Here is a 16,834-nt window from a genome sequence, read left to right on the forward strand (position 1 = left end):
CATTCATTTCGATTTTCTTATGACAGCTTCGGACTGCTCTGCAATATGCCATGCATTGTTCATTGATAAAATTGTGACAGCCTTCTCCTGTGCAGCACAGGAAGAGTTTGTGAGCGGGAATGCGAGGGAAGTTCAAGTTTCACATTTGGGATCATCCAAAGCGTCACACTGCAGCACGCGCTTGATCGGAGAATCCTGAGGATGTGACGTCACAGATTACGTCACTGCCCAGCTGGGAGTGTTCCCCTCGTCAGGGACAGGGTGTGCGGAAGTGTTGCTCCTGTGCTACAGGATGCAGTGTCCTATATTACACCCACCAGTGCAGAAGAACGAGATCAATGGGGGTGAGTGGACAGAAGATGATGAATGGACTCATATTACAATGTGAATACAATATGTGGACATGTTGGGATCGTGGGAATAGTGGAGTACAGGAATAAGCCCTTTGACTCACTACTTCTGCACTCAACAAGATACCTAATGAGCCTAAACTCTGTTGACTGTACATGATCCATCTCCATTCATTCACTGCATGCTCATGTGTGAAGCCAACAACATCGTAAACAAGAATGTATTACCGACTGCCACACTTCAAGTCAAGTCAAGTCAAGTCACTTTTTATTGTCATTTCAACCATAACTGCTGGTACAGAACATAGCAAAAATGAGACAACGTTTTCCGGGACCATGGTGCTACATGAAACAATACAAAAACTACACTGAGCTACATATGAAAAAACACAAAAACTACACTAGACTACATACCTATCCAGGACTGCATAAAGTGCACAAAACAGTGCAAGTACTACAATAAATAATAATACATAATAAACAAAACACTTGACAGATTATCCAGACACACACCGTTATCTGTGCAGAAAGAAAAAAAAACAAACTTGTCCCGCGCATCTCCTCTAAGCTACACTCTCCTCTCGCGTTAAATACAGACCATCACGCACTTGATATTTCTATCTTGGCCAGAACAATTCACCTTCTAGTCCTCTGATAACTCTATCACCTTCTGCCAGATCTCCCCTCAGCCTCTGTGCTCAGGAAGGGGAGGTCGAGGGACCATCCAGCAGTCCTCTCGTTGACGGACCAGAAGTGGAACGAGTGAGCAGTTTCAATTTCATTGGTGTTAATCTCTTTGAGGTCCTATCCTGGGCCCAAATATATCGATGCAATCTCAAAGAGAGCACGACTGGGGCTATAGTTCATGCAGAGTTTGAGAGGAATTGATATGTCGCCGAAAACTCTAGCACATTTCGATCCGTGGAGAGCATTCTAACTGAAAACATCACGGTCCGCACAGGATCAGAACAGTCTGCTGAAAGATGTGGCTGCATCATAGGCACCAGACTCCCAAACACCCCAGACTTTCTAAAGACGATTCCTCAAAAAGCTGTATCCATCAGTAAAGTGCTCACCCGACCCCCATCCCAAGTCCCTCCCTCGTCTAGAGGGTGTAGGGTCCCGAGGACACCCACCCCCTCCCTCGCCCAGAGGGTACAAGGTCCCGAGGACACCCACCCCCTCCCTCGCCCAGAAGGTACAGGGTCCCGAGGACACCCACCCCCTCCCTCGTCTAGAGGGTACAGGGTCCCGAGGACACCCCACCCCCTCCCTCGCCCAGAGGGTACAGGGTCCCGAGGACACCCACCCCCTCCCTCGTCTAGAGGGTACAGGGTCCCGAGGACACCCCACCCCCTCCCTCGCCCAGAGGGTACAGGGTCCCGAGGACACCCACCCCCTCCCTCGTCTAGAGGGTACAGGGTCCCGAGGACACCCCACCCTCTCCCTCGCCCAGAGGGTACAGGGTCCCGAGGACCCCCCACCCACTCCCTCACCTTGAGGGTACAGGGTCCCGACGACCACCCCACTCCCTCCCTCACCCAGAGGGCACAGAGTTCAGAGGACACCCCACCCCCCTCCCTCGCCTAGCGGGTACAGGGTCCCGACGACATATCGCCCCCTCCCTCGCCTAGCGGGTACAGGGGCCCGACGGCACATCACCCCCTCCCTCGCATAGCGGGTACAGGGGCCCGACGGCACATCATCCCCTCCCTCGCCTAGCGGGTACATGGACCCGACGGTACATCACGCCCTCCCTCGCCTAGCGGGTACAGGGGCCCGACAGCACATCACCCCGTCCCTCGCCTAGCGGGTACAGGGACCCGACGGCACATCACCCCCTCCCTCGCCTAGCGGGAACATGGACCCGACGGCACATCACCCCCTCCCTCGCCTAGCGGGTACAGGGGCCCGACGACACCCCAACCCGCTCCCTCGCCTAGCGGGTACAGGGGCCCGACGACACCCCCACCCGCTCCCTCGCCTAGCGGGTACAGGGGCCCGACGGCACATCACCCCCTCCCTCGCCTAGCGGGTACATGGACCCGACGGCACATCACCCCCTCCCTCGCCTAGCGGGTACAGGGGCCCGACGGCACATCACCCCCTCCCTCGCCTAGCGGGTACAGGGGCCCGACGGCACATCACCCCTCCCTCGCCTAACGGGTACAGGGGCCCGACGGCACATCACCCCCTCCCTCGCCTAGCGGGTACAGGGGCCCGACGGCACATCACCCCCTCCCTCGCCTAGCGCGTACAGGGGCCCGACGGCACATCACCCCCTCCCCCGCCTAGCGGGTACAGGGGCCCGGCGACACACTCTCAGCGTTTCAGAAGCAGCTTCTTCCCATCGCGATCAGATTTTTGAATGGAGATCAATCAGTTGGTAAAATCTTCATCTGTATTTTTCTCTTTCATCCTGCACTATAAGTTTAATTTATTTCTGTACATACTGTAGTTTTTGCATTGGACAGCTTAACTCCTCCGTTAACTCCTCCTGCGAGTGAGGAGTGAGGGACATCGGACACTCGAAGCCCAGATGTCTAAACAGGAAGATGTTGGAGCAGAGCCGGGCACAGCTGGACTGTGGCTCCCAATTCTGTTCCTATCAAGTTAGGATGGACGTGGACGTCTCCGTCATGTAGCCGAGAATATTCCTGGGAATATTTCCACCGGTAAGAAACCTCAGACCCGGGTTAGACTGGAAAGGCTGTTATGACTCGTCCTGCAGCAGAGAAGCCGAAGAAGTGTACAAAGGCTGTTGTAAATCTAGTCAAGAAGGAAAGAACTTACAAAAGTTTCAAAAAACTGGCTAATGACAGAGAGCTAGAAGATTATAAGGCTGGCAGGAAGGAGCTCGAGAAAGAAATTAGGAGAGCCAGAAGGGACCGTGAGAAGGCCCTGGGGGACAGGATTAAGGAAAACCCCAAGACATTCTGGAAGTATGTTAAGAGCAAGAGGTTAAGGAGTGAGAGAATAGGACCAATCAAGTGTGACAGTGGAAAAGAGTGCATGGAACCGGAGGAAATAGCAGAGGCACTTAATGGATACTTTGCTTCAGTATTCACTACAGAAAAATGATCTTGGCGATTATAGTGATAACTTACAGCGGACTGAATAGATTGAGCAGTAGATATTAAGGAAGAGGATGTGCTGGAGCTTTTGGAAAGCATCAATTTGGATAAGTCACCAGGTCTTGTACAAAGCCTAAAGCAGCAATGTTCCCCAAATCAACCAACGTTACATCTCTCTCTTTTTTCTCCCTGTGTCCCTCTGACTATATCCCTTGCCCATCCTCTGGATTTCCCCCCCCCCCTTTCTTTCTCCCTGGGCCTCCTGTCCCATGATCCTCTCATATCCCCTTTGCCAATCAACTGTCCAGCTCTTGGCTCCATCCCTCCCACTCCTGGTCTTCTCTTATCATTTCGGATCTCCCCCTCCACCTCCCACTTTCAAATCTCTTACTAGCTCTTCCTTCAGTTAGTCCTGACGAAGGGTCTCGACCGGAAACGTCGACTGTACCTCTTCCTAGAGATGCTGCCTGGCCTGCTGCGTTCATCAACAACTTTGATGTGTGTTGCTTGAATTTCCAGCATCTGCAGAATTTCTCGTGTTTACGTTGTTACTAGTTGAACATTTTTGTAGTGAGATATCAATTCTGGATTGCACAGCATGTTTCCAGACATTCCGAATTAGACCAAGGGGCAATTTTAACCTTGGAGCTCGATCATAATATGTTGCTCTAGTTATTGGGACGTTTGTGCAAAGTGATTTGGAATGGCATTAAATTGTCCGTTTAAGGGGGCATAGTTCACTGTCAGCACGTCAGTTTTATTTTGAGTTAATATTTGCTAGATAGTCTTAAGAAAAATTAACTGAATTGGCTATATTTCTGACATCCTTCGAATAAAGAGCAGCAAAAACCTTTACGTTTTTCTTCCGTCTAAATGTGCAATGTGTAATTATGGTAATTTATAATAAATCGTGTGTAGTACTACTTATTAGACAATCTGTACTGCTCTTGCTTATTTTAATATAACGGCAGTCAATGTTTTAGGAGAACAAGGACAGACGTCCGGATTTCCAGACGCGTCACGCTCTTTTCACGATAGCCTGATAACACATGTAGCGTGACAGAGAGTGACCAGAGTGATTGTGATCGAGTGAGACGGAGGCATCGAGCTTTTGGAAATACTGTACAATATGAACTTCGCGTCGCACACGAGCACACAGAAATATTTAAATAACTTGTCAAAGAAAATTCGGTTAAGAAAAAAAAAGATTGGGGAATGACGTTTTTGATCTGAGATTTACAGTTTAAAATCAAAGAACAGGTTTTGAAGACTTGAGAAACTGACGTGATGTGACGTGGAATCAAAACAAGTTCCAGTAGATCATGAGACTACAGCAGCAGAATTAGCCGTTCAGTGAATCGATTCAATTATATTGTGGGCTTCGACGTTTGCTGAAACTGGAAAGATCCAGCCAGACAGAGAAAAGAGCAATAAATCTCCCGGTTACATGCTGGTATAGGCAAACTGGAACATTAAATAAAGGGAAAACTCCGAACAAGATGGAAAGAGAACGGATGTCGAGATGGCAAACACGGCTGGGTCACTCCAAATGTTTGGATAATGCACACTTCCAGACTAGATCTCTTTGTTTTCAATACCGGATATTACAGTGATATAATGCGCAAGGTAAAATACATTTTAAAGAAGGGAAATATCCAAGCAATCTAATCTATATTTAAAAAAATGATTTTTTTTCTCTGAAATGACGTAATGGCAGAACTGTTGGGGACAGCAACGTTTTCAGGAAGATCAATTTATATTTGTTGACATGGGAAAATTATTTCACCCTTTCAACTGAGCGGTATAGACTTCTAAAATGTTTCCGAGCTAAACTAGCAGGGAAGAGTAGAACAACTTTCAACTGCTCTCTGAATTTTGTCTGGGTCACTCCGTAAATAAATGTATTCGTGCAGCTGCTGAAATTCTGAATCACAGAACCCCAAAACTGTGCCTGAAAAAGCCGAATAGACATTTCCAGGTCTGTGTAGAGGCATCGCATGAGAATGAAGACCAGAGTGCTCGTCGCCCAACAGAGAAGGAAACTCGCCGACAGGCTGAAGAGCAGAATGATGGATTGTCTCCGACTCTCCATCTCCGGATCTCGCTGTTTCCCGCAATTTCCCCGTCCCTTGAGCCGCCTGCGGACTCTGCTCGCCGCCAGTATCTGTCTGACGGTCAGAGCATTGAGGGTCAAAATGAGGAAGAAAGGAAGTAGCGGATTCAACAGACGGTCCACCCAATAAAACCCCTCAAACCCTCCGGTGAAAGGAAGTGCGGGTCTACCGAAGCAGACCAAGTTACCTTTCAAGAAACCTGTTGTTTCCATATATAGGAAGTAAAATGGGATATTTTTTAAACAGAGACCGACAAATACAGCGCCAATCACCAAACCCGCAATTTTGGGGATGCAGTATTTTGATTTAAGTTTAGCCGAGCAAATGGCCACAAAGCGATCGAAAGTGAAAGTCACGGTGAACCAGACGGAGCAATCAACGGTCACGTGACACATGACGTAGTGGACAAGGCAGAACGGAGCGTTGTCCAGGAACGTGTCAACTCCGTATGCTCGACCCATCCGGTAGAACAGGACTTCGATCATCACCACCATTAGATCCGCCGCGGCCATCGCCACCAGGTAGCGTGTGACACATTTCGACAGACCGCATTTTCCTCGGCAGAGAATGATGATTGCAACAAGGTTAACTACAGTGAAACAGAAAAAAAAGACCAAAAATAAGAATAGAGAAAACCAAACGCATTTTGCATAGAAATACAGCCATGATTTGTTCGCTTGAAATAAAATCCATCGTTCATCTCTGCTGGACATTATCAGTGGAAGTGAAGAGTACCCGTGTTTATGCGGTTTGTTTGAAAACCTGACCGCAGCATAAAGCGCTTTACAGTAAGTAGCACATGCTGCATTATCTCCTCACGATCACAGATGCAGCAGCGATGAGCAGAGTCCAGGAATGATAGAGCACAGAAACGCGCCCTTCGGCTCAATATCTCCATGCCGACCGACATGGCCATCTGAGCTGGTCCCGTTTGATCGCGTTTGGAACACCTCTCTCTAAGGCTTTCACATTTGTCAAAATGTCCAGGTGTATTTTAAATATTGTTAATGACTCTGCATCGCCCATTTCCTTTGTCAGGCTCTTCAATACACAGAGCAACTTCTGTGTGGGAAAACGTCGCTAGGAACCCAACTACATTTCTGTCCTCTGACTTTAAATATACCCACTTTTGCTCACGATTACCCAACCCCACGGAGATGAATGACTGGACCTATACATTATCATGGTTTTATGCACCTTTGTTAAGCCATCGGCCAATCACCTGTCTTCAGGAATAAAATGCCACTCGGCCGAACCTCTCCCTGTAACTCAGGCCCGAGAGTTCCTGCAGCTTCTTTGTAAATACTGTCTGCTCTCCTTTCAGCGCACTTCTGCCTTTCCGATAACAGGGCGACCAAAACTGTTCACAGAACTCCAAGCGCGGCATCTCCAAGGAAAGAGGTAGTGTGATTGAAGTGCGCACCTACGCTTCTTTCCGAAGTCTTAGTTATTATTCGATTGCAAGATCAGATTCTGAAACCAAGATCTTGCACCCCAGCAAAGTTCCCTTTATTTTTTTTACTGCTTCGGGGACAAACCATTGCTCTGAGCAGAACATTTTTACACGGTTTGAAAAGTGCACGGCACTTTAAATGTGAGTTTTTTTTTTAAAAACTCTGTAATATGCATGTCGAACAATGACAAGACATAACACACAACACGAGTAACGCTGCTAGGCAGTCACATCTGACAGGGAGTGAGCCAAAGTGAACTGTTTTGACTGAACGGCGTTGGTGGTCTCTGTCTCTATTGTTACCATTTTTGACAGTGTTGTAACTTGAAACAATGACAATGCAAATACGCTGAAGCTCTAAAATGATCCAATGTAAATGCGGTACGTTCAGTATTTAGCACATTTATGGATTATATTCATTAATACGGTTAATTTCACAGTATTTAATAATGATATTAACAAAGATTTTAAAAATATATTTACAGAGTGACCCATTTCAGTTATGGCGCAGCTACGTGCACGCGCATGTTAGAGGGAACAGAGCTGACACCAAGAAACATAGATACGAATTTGGTGACGGAAGAAACTTGGGAATTGTCAAAGAACAGAAAATGGAACGCTTTTTAATTGAACAGTGCTAGGAGAGGAGAAATAGAAGGGGAAAAGTTGAGTTTACCTTTCAGAAAGAGGGAAGAGATTTTTTTTGGTGGAAATTGGTAAATTTGCAATTGGGCGCTCAGCCGCTGGAAGTTGCGTGTGTGTTTGTGGAGCGACAGGAGTCTCCGGATCACAGCTGTGGCGGCGCATCGTTTATGGTTAAATGGAACCCTACCGCCCGATTTAAATTCCTGTCTTTAGCCGAGTCTCTTTCACCCTTCCCCAACAAGCCGGCCTCGGTGACGAAGCACACGACACTACCAAGTTGTTGTAAAGTCTCATTTGTTTCACAGATGTCCTTTAGGGAAGGAGAATATTGGCCTTTATCTGGATCTTATGTGACTGTAGACATAAGAATCCTGTGGATTGTTACATTAATCCTCTGATCGGGAAAATTAGAGAGGCGCTAATAAAATCAGAACTGCCTGTCATGCTCACTGCCCGTGAACCCGAACAGGAAAAGGGAACAGAATTTCACAAGTTGAAATCAAAGCTACTTACTTTGAGTTTAAACGTTAGTCTACTGCTCACGTGACAGGGTTGGAAGGAATGAGTTTCGCTAATATCAGGAGGTTTTGATAAACATGGATTGCGTTTGTTATGTCTATACAGTTAGAAGTCTCACACCACAAATGAGAAGACTACAGGCAGTTCCAGTGACAAGTCTGCATGTCCCAGGTTAAATTATTAACAGGGCAGGAGACGGAGAGGTACGAGACAGCATTTTAGGGATGTTTAATAAACAGCGATTAAAACAACATCAGCAGTAGCTGAGACTACGTTCACACTACGCCGGATAATTTTGAAAACGCCGCTTTCGAGTAAAAACGACAGGCGTCCACACTACGCGTTTTTCAAAATATCTCCGTCCACATCAGACGGATATTTGGGCGAATCTCCTCTCACTGGGCATGCGCAGGACACAGAGAAAACAAGTGAAGAGGAAACGGTATACTTGGTGTGTGTTTGTCCAGTTACAGAGCAGAAAAACTTAAAAGGACTTGCTCTTGGCTCTCGCGCAAGAGGACTTAAAACTAAAAAAACAAATACTGGAGCGTATGGAGGCAGCCGACAGGGAGTTCACGGACAGTATGACCCGGCTGACGACGAGCATTGAAAAACTGACCAACTCTGTTGTATTAATAAAGCACCTTGTTAAATATATAAAACGTCTGCATCGGTATTTCCATACAATGTTACATTAGGTTGTTACACATCTATTGTCAGAGAAGTACTTGCATAAATAGGTAAACCACCTTCATACAGGCAAGGACAGAAAACAGGGCAAAGTGAGTATACTTATTTATTCAGTGAGCTATGGGTCAAAGTATTTGGTGAGTACATTTCTAACCCTTCTGGCTTCAGTCTCGTTGCCGTCTGTTCTGAAATTGTCAGGTGGTTGCGTTCAAGAACACAATGAAATGCCGCGCTAAGGCGATCTGTTCCGGCGCGTCATGACAGCGTTTTTAAATAGTCAAAAAAGCTCACTTTACAATTTAACTCTCACGCCGTTCACACCGACTGCGCGTTATAACAGCCGTCCAAGCAGAAGCAGAAAAAGTATTGTTGTTGTGGTGCAGTCATTACAGCGTTTTTAAATCTCTCCATTTACCCCGTACGCGCTACAACGGGTATTAGGCGTTTTCAGACTTATTCACTCTGGAGATCGTTTCTGAAAATCTCCGTTTTCGGGGGATGAAAATGCCGTTTCAGTGTGGACAGAAGGTCGAAACGAAGAGAAAAAGTTTCGTTTTCGAATTTATCCGGCGTAGTGTGGACGTACCCTAGAGACGCGTGAGGTCTCTGCTTCCGTATAAGTAACGGAAAGGTACTTACCCGGGATACCGACAATTATAATCACTGTGTAACAGATAGTCCTCTCATCAAGCATTGTTAATCCAAGGCTGTTAGTATTTACAGTTCTGTTCGGAATGTTCCCAATTTCTAAATGTCATAAGTTGTAAATAGCCAGTAAATAAACTCAAACAGTTATAACAAAGCCCAGATAGCAGAATTCTTTTGCGCCTACTGGGTAAAATTCTTCACCGATCACACGTTGTTGAGAGTCCACCGTGTCTGAGTGTTTCCGTCCGAAATGTAGCTGAAGTACGGAATGACATTCTTTTATAGAACAATCGGTTACCAATAATGAAAACACCTTGCACATTGACTGGTGCTAATTACTGCTAATTAGCAGTTATTTCTCTACTTTAAGGAACCGTAATGCCAATGGGGAAATAACACGCCTTATTTCATTGAACTGGACGCAACACCAGTCTTAAAGCCTCAAGAGACGGCCGATGCTGGGATTGCAACACCAAGTACGATGTTGTCAAACTACTCCGTGTAATGACAGGACATTATCTGAGCATCGCTGGCGGCGACAGTAGTCTGTAATCCTGCCCCTCATCAGCGCTCATTCCACTCCAACATGGAGTCTCTGCCTTGCTATTTCTCAATGTGATGACGCACCTTTAATATGATTCACTTACTTTGCTCCGGTGATTTTTTTCTCCATATGATACATTAACATTAATGTTTTTTTTTTTTGGCGCAAACCCTCACTGTTTGCACTGTAACCGGAGTCAGTAGTAAACAGAGATAATGGCGGCGAGAAATGCAAACCAATGACCCCAGCATTACAGACATTGCCGGCTGCTGCACCAGAGACAGAGACAAATAGAAAGCATTGTATCAACACCAGTGAAAATGCAAATAAGTACCAACAACGATATTACAGTCACCAGCGGATTTTCGAAGTTGGATTTCAGAAAGAAATTAATTCAGGGAAAAAGTGCGTATTAAGGTGCTGAACAGAGATGAACTGCGCTGTGGAACATCAATACACGTGCACTGCGAAACATCGGGATATATAAAGCAAGCTATTCCCGAAACTCGCTGTTCTCGGGTTTAGATAGAGAAACACGCAGAAGTAGGAGACCTGGGTTGTTTGACATTTCATGAAACATCAGATTACAAGAGGAATTCACGTCAATTGCGGACATCGGTAACAGAGTGTAGGTCCAAAGAGAGACTAATTCGAAAGAACACAGCATTCTGAAACCAGCATCAATAACTGAGGTTTTGGTTGTGCAGTGGCTTAAAATTACAGCTGCGCAAATATCTGCGTGTCAGGGAAAGGGGATTAATGGTATATCAGGGAGCATTCTGGCAGTAATTCTCGAATCTCGTTGTGTGCACATGAGAATAAAATGGTTAATTGTGTCGAGGATCTGGATTCTATGAAGGGTCAACATAAGCTGTCTCGACCAGAAAAAAAACAACTGTCCATATTCGTCCGCAGATGCTGCCTGACATGAAAATTTCCGCCAGCATCGTGCCTGTTGGTTATAGGTTCATTCACAGGGGTTTCTGAGCTTACTCAAGGCCAAATCAGGGGCCGCCAAATTCAGGAGTTAATTCCAAATTGATTTTTAGAATGCAGTATGTTGTTTTGGCAATTCATTGCCTAACTCACTGGCTAGATTTGCACACAAAACGTGGTATATATTTCAGCCTACAACAGACTATGAGAGGAATGGGAAGTGGTCCCATATTGTTGCCACGCCACATCCAGGCTGACGGACGTACATTTCCCCCCGCTGGAGATCATCCCGCAGTTGCATTTGGTAACAGAGTCACAGAGCAGAGAATCATAGAGCAGTACGGCACTGAAACAGGCCCTTCTGCTCATCCGTCAGTGCCGAAATTACACTCTCGCTAGTCCCATGGGCATTGAATCCGGACCATGCCGTCCATAACTCTCCCATTGCTCTTTAATGTTGAAATCGGTCCCGCATCCACCATTTCCGTTGGAAGCTTGTTCCACAGTCTCACGGCCTTGAGAAGATGTTCCGGCGCATTTTGTCCTGAAATATTTCACTTTTCACCCATAACTGATGAGCTCTCGTCTACTCTAGTCAAACCTCAGTGTAAAACGCCTGTTTGTATTTGCCCTATCTATGCCCTTCACAAATTTGTACATCTCTTTACTAAAGTTCCCGCTGACTCCAAACGCTTGGGGGAATCGGAACCTATTCCTAACCTACTCGATCTTTTCCTCTAACACCGGTCCTCAAATCCCAGCATCATCCTTGCAATTTCTCTCTGTACTCGGTCAAAATCATTGATATCGCTTATGCAAGTAGGCGACCAGAAAACATACAATGCTCCCTATCCGGCATTACCAACATCTTATACAACCTCTACAGAGCATCGCAACTTCTGTACTCATCACTTTGATGTCTGAAAGCCAATGCACCAATAGTTCTCTTCCGACCCGATCTGCCTGTGACGCCACTTTCAAGGAATTATGAATCGGTCTTACCAGGTCCCCCTGTTATACCGCAGTACTCAATGCCCTACCTTTTACAGTGTAAGTCCTACCACGGTTTGTCCTCCCAAAATGATACACCACATACTTACCTGTATTCAAGACCATTAGAAACTCTTGCTGTCAACTGCTCATCCAATATTGGTATCATTCGCAAATCTGCAGATTCAATTTATCAGCTTATCAGTCGGATCGTTGATATATATGACAAAGAACAATGCACCCAGAGCAACACCTGCGGTACACCAGTAACTACAAGCCTCCAGTTAGAGAGACCACCATCTACCAGCACTCTCTGGATTCTGCCTCTAAGACAGGGGTATCCAAACGTTTTATGCCGTGGAGTACGACCATTAACCGAGGGGTCCGTTGACACCAGGAAGGGAAACCCTGCTGTAAGCCAAAGTTGAATCCAATTTACTACTTCATCCACAGTGCCAAATGACTGAACACACCGGACTAACCTCTCATACCGGACATTGACAAAGGCTTTGCTAAAGTTAACCGGACAAAAGCCTTCATCAGCTTTCCTGCTAACCTCCCTGAAAAAAACTTCGCAATATTGGTGAGGCACGCCCTAACACGCACAGGCCTATATCGACGAACAATCCCGAATCAGACGCCGTCTGACCAAATACTTACATGTTCGGTCCCTTAGAATATCTGCGAATGTCGGGTTCAACGCCTTATTCCCAGAGTCTTTCTTAAGTAACAGAATACATTAGCAATCCTCCAGTTCTCCAGCACCTCAGCCGTGATAAACTTCGGTAGAACCAACACGTCGGCAGATTGTGAAAATGAAAACATGCTGAAATTTTATTTTCAGTTATACAACAATGAGCCGTTTGCAATTGGTTATCTAACCTGGGCTTGGACTGCGCTATAAATCTCAGCAATGAGTGCATTATTGATCTGGCTGCATGACCACACAGGATGTGGTGGACATTTTGAAAATCATTGGGATAGATGGGCTCTTGGAGAGAGAAGGCATATACCAGGCGTTACTGCAGGAAGCGAGTGAAGAGATCACTGCGACTTCGTCGATAATCTTTCTGACCCCACTGGCCACCGCAGTAGCATCAGATGATTGAAGCGCGGCAAATGCTTCTCCTTTGTTTAAGTCAGGGATTGGGGAAAACGCTGGCAATTATCGGCGAGGGAGTCTTTCTTCATTGGTTAGCGAATTATTGGAGAACATTATGAGAGGCAGAATTCACAAGTGTACTGTATAGAGAAGCGAGGGGTGTTTAAAATTCGGTCAGCATGGAATTCTAAGGGGGTTCATTAGTCAGACTGATTACTTTGAATTAAGAAGGATAGTATATCTACGAGAGATCGCTGCCCCTTGCGTCTGTACTTCAGAAAGGCGTTTGATAAGTTCCCCATGGCAGACTCGCTCAGCACGTCACGAGCCATGAGATTCAGGCAAACACAGGTGAACACAGAAACGACCTGCCCATGGATTGCGCAGTGTGCTCGGAGATGTAACACATGCTGCCGGGAGGTCGGTGACCAGTGGATTCTCACTGGGATCAGTTCAGAGAGCTCTTCTCTTTGTCATTTTTATAAGTCACCTGGATGAGGAAATGAAAGGCTGGGTTAGTAGAGTATCCACTGGCACGAAGGAAGTTGGATTTCCTGTCGGAAGTTACTGGAGTTTACAAGGGGACATGGAGGGGATGAGGAGCTGGGATGCCACGTGGAGTTCACCCCGGAAACGTGTGAAGTGATTCACTCTGGGAGGTGGAATGTGAGGCAGAAAACAGGGTTAGTGACTGGATTCTTACTTAGCACCGCGGAGAGACAGAGGGACGATCGGCACCAGTACAAAGTACAGGCTTTTCCTATTTTTCTAAATAGACTGCTTCTTCTTCTGAACTCCTTCGATTGCCGCCTGAAATTTCCCTCTTGAGAGTGTTTTTTTTTGGGCGAACTGAGCGATTTGGCGTTTCTGCAGGGTTTTCGGCCCCATGCTGCAAGGTTCGATGGCCTTGGCGGTTCTTGGTTGTGGACTCACTTTAGGCTGCAATGTGATGCTTAGTGCCCTCAGTATTGAACCTGCTTTACTATTTCCGTTATTTAATCGAGGCGCTTCGGCTCGGAACTGTACCTGCCGCTGTAGCCGGCAGCATTGACACAGTCCCGAACCGACTGAGTCAGTGGCCGTGGCGGCAGACATCGGCTGCTGGACCGGCTACACCCGGCTCTGCGGCTCCTGGCTGAGGACTCAATTTTGGGGACTCTGCATTTTGATTTTGAATATCCCGTTTTATTTTGCTAGCTTTCTGTTGGTTTGCGCAATTTGTTCTTTCACATATTTGATGGTCTTGTTCTCTGTGTTTTTGATTTCTTTAACCGGGTTCTTTGCTCTGTGGCTGCCTGCAAGCAGACGAATCTCAGGACTGTGTACACACTTTGATGATAAATGTACTCTGAACTGTGAATAAGTTGGGAGCAATGTTAGGAAGGCCTGCTGGCCTTCATTTGTCGGGAACCGAGGTCAAACGTGGTGAGAAAATGTTGCAGATCTATAACGCACAGGTTGGACCACACTTGAAATGTTGTGTTTAGGAAAAACGGTGGAAACGTGAAAGTGGGTGAAGAGAAGATTTACCGGGATACCACCTGGGCGACACACGCTGAGCTTTACAACCAATAAGTGTTTGTGAATTCAAAGGCGCTGCCTGATCCTGTGATGGAGGTGGGTTCACCAGGTGTTTTCAAAGGTAACTGCATACAGAGATGGCGGGCGATTTATGTGCAGATATCGATCCCAAAGTTAACGAGACGGCTCCACTAATAGTCAGCGGAAAGAAGGTAAGGCCATCACGAGTAGGAGCAGAATTAATCCAGTTCGCCCATCAAGACTGCTCCACCATTTTATCATGGCTGATCCAATTTTCCTTTCAGCCCCAGTGTCCTGCTTTCTCTTTCCATGATCTGCACAATGAAGAATCTATCACTTTCCGTCTTACATATACATAAAGACTTGGTCTCCACAGTTGGCCGTGGCAAAGAACTACAGAGATTCACAACTCTCTGGCTAACGAAATTAATTCTGTTCGGCGTTCTACAAAGACGCTCCTCTATTCTGGGGCAGCGTCCTCTGGTCCTGCACTCTCCCACCATAGAAATTATCCATCCCACATCCATTCATATAAATTATCCATCCCACATCCATTCATAGAAATTATCCATCCCACATCCATTCATAGAGATTATACACCCCACATCCAATCATAGAGATTATCCACCCCACATCCAATCATAGAAATTATCCATCCCACATCCATTCATTGAAATTATCCATCCCACATCCAATCATAGAAATTATCCACCCCACATCCATTCATAGAAATTACCCACCCCACATCCCTTCATAGAAATTACCCTCCCCACATCCAATCATAGAAATGATCCATCCCACATCCATTCATAGAAATTATCCATCCCACATCCATTCATAGAAATTATCCACCCCACATCCATTCATAGAAATTACCCACCCCACATCCATTCATAGAAATTACCCACCCCACATCCATTCATAGAAATTATCCATCCCACATCCATTCATAGAAATTATCCACCCCACATCCATTCATAGAAATTACCCACCCCACATCCATTCTGTCAAGACCTTTCACCATTCGTTACGTTCCAATGACGTCACACCCCATGTCTCTGAATTCCGGTGAACACCGGGCCAGAGCCAACAGACCCTCCGTACATGACGAGCCATTAATGCCTGAAATCATTTTTGTAAAACAGGCTTGAGCCCTCTCTAGTTTCGGCTCATCCTTTCTAAGCGAAGCAGAGCAGATCTGCTCACAACACTCAAAGTGCAGCCTTAACAGTGCTTTATAAAGTCTCGACCTTATATTAGATGGGGCGAGTGATCTCTTTCCATAGCGTTCACTGAGTTATTTCTGTGGTGGTCAGGGAAACTGGTTTCCCAAAGAATGGTCCTCCCTCTTTCCTCCCTTTCCCCATTCCAAATCAGAGGATTCTCGCCCTTATCGCTTTGTTAAACCTAACTTGTGCTGATACAATCAACGTTGACTTTCACTGCCCACGGGAAACTGCAGAATGACGCGCGAAGCAGCACCGGGTCAAAATGCCGAAAGGCATCCTCCCGGGGATTCACTGATATCGGACCCGAGGGAGAGGTGTGCGGTCACGTAGATGAGTGAGAGTGGGCAGTGAGTGTGTGGATTCACAGGTATCGGACCCGAGGGAGCGGTGTGCGGTCAGTTAGATGAGTGAGGGTGGGGGTGTGCTCTGGGTTGCTGTTCGTGTGGATGCTTCTGGTGGGTGTTGTGGTTCTGTGGTTGTTGAGCAATGGGCGTCTGCTGAGCGTGAGGGGTCAGATGGGGGCTGTGGGAGCGGCTGATGTGCCGTTATGGGCCCACAGAATCAAGATTAGGTACCCTGGTCTTGTGTTGCTGCACAAGCCAGTGCGGGAGCGGAGATGCAGCTTCAGTGCTGGTGGGCTGGTATGAGAATGGCTTCAGGGTCTGACCGGTGAGGTATGGGCTGGGTGGTGTTCGATAGAGGTCTGCGGTCAGACCATGGAGGGAATTTTCATGTAGTGCTAGAGTCGAGGGCCAGCGGGCACAACCTCAGATAATGACGTCCCTTCAGAAAAGGACGAGAAGCAATTTCTGTAGACAGAAAGTTATGGATTTGTGGAATTTATTGCCACGGATAGCTTGAAGGGCAAGTAACTTGGCATATTTAAAGCGGCGTTTGAGGAGGTGGACAGGTAGTAAGGATGTCAAATGCGACGAGAAGGCAGGGGAATGGAGATGAGAGGAATGATATGTATGACCATGAGGCTATAAGACATAGGA

Source organism: Mobula hypostoma, unplaced genomic scaffold (genome assembly GCF_963921235.1).
Source record: "Mobula hypostoma unplaced genomic scaffold, sMobHyp1.1 scaffold_42, whole genome shotgun sequence".
NCBI lineage: Eukaryota > Metazoa > Chordata > Chondrichthyes > Myliobatiformes > Myliobatidae > Mobula > Mobula hypostoma.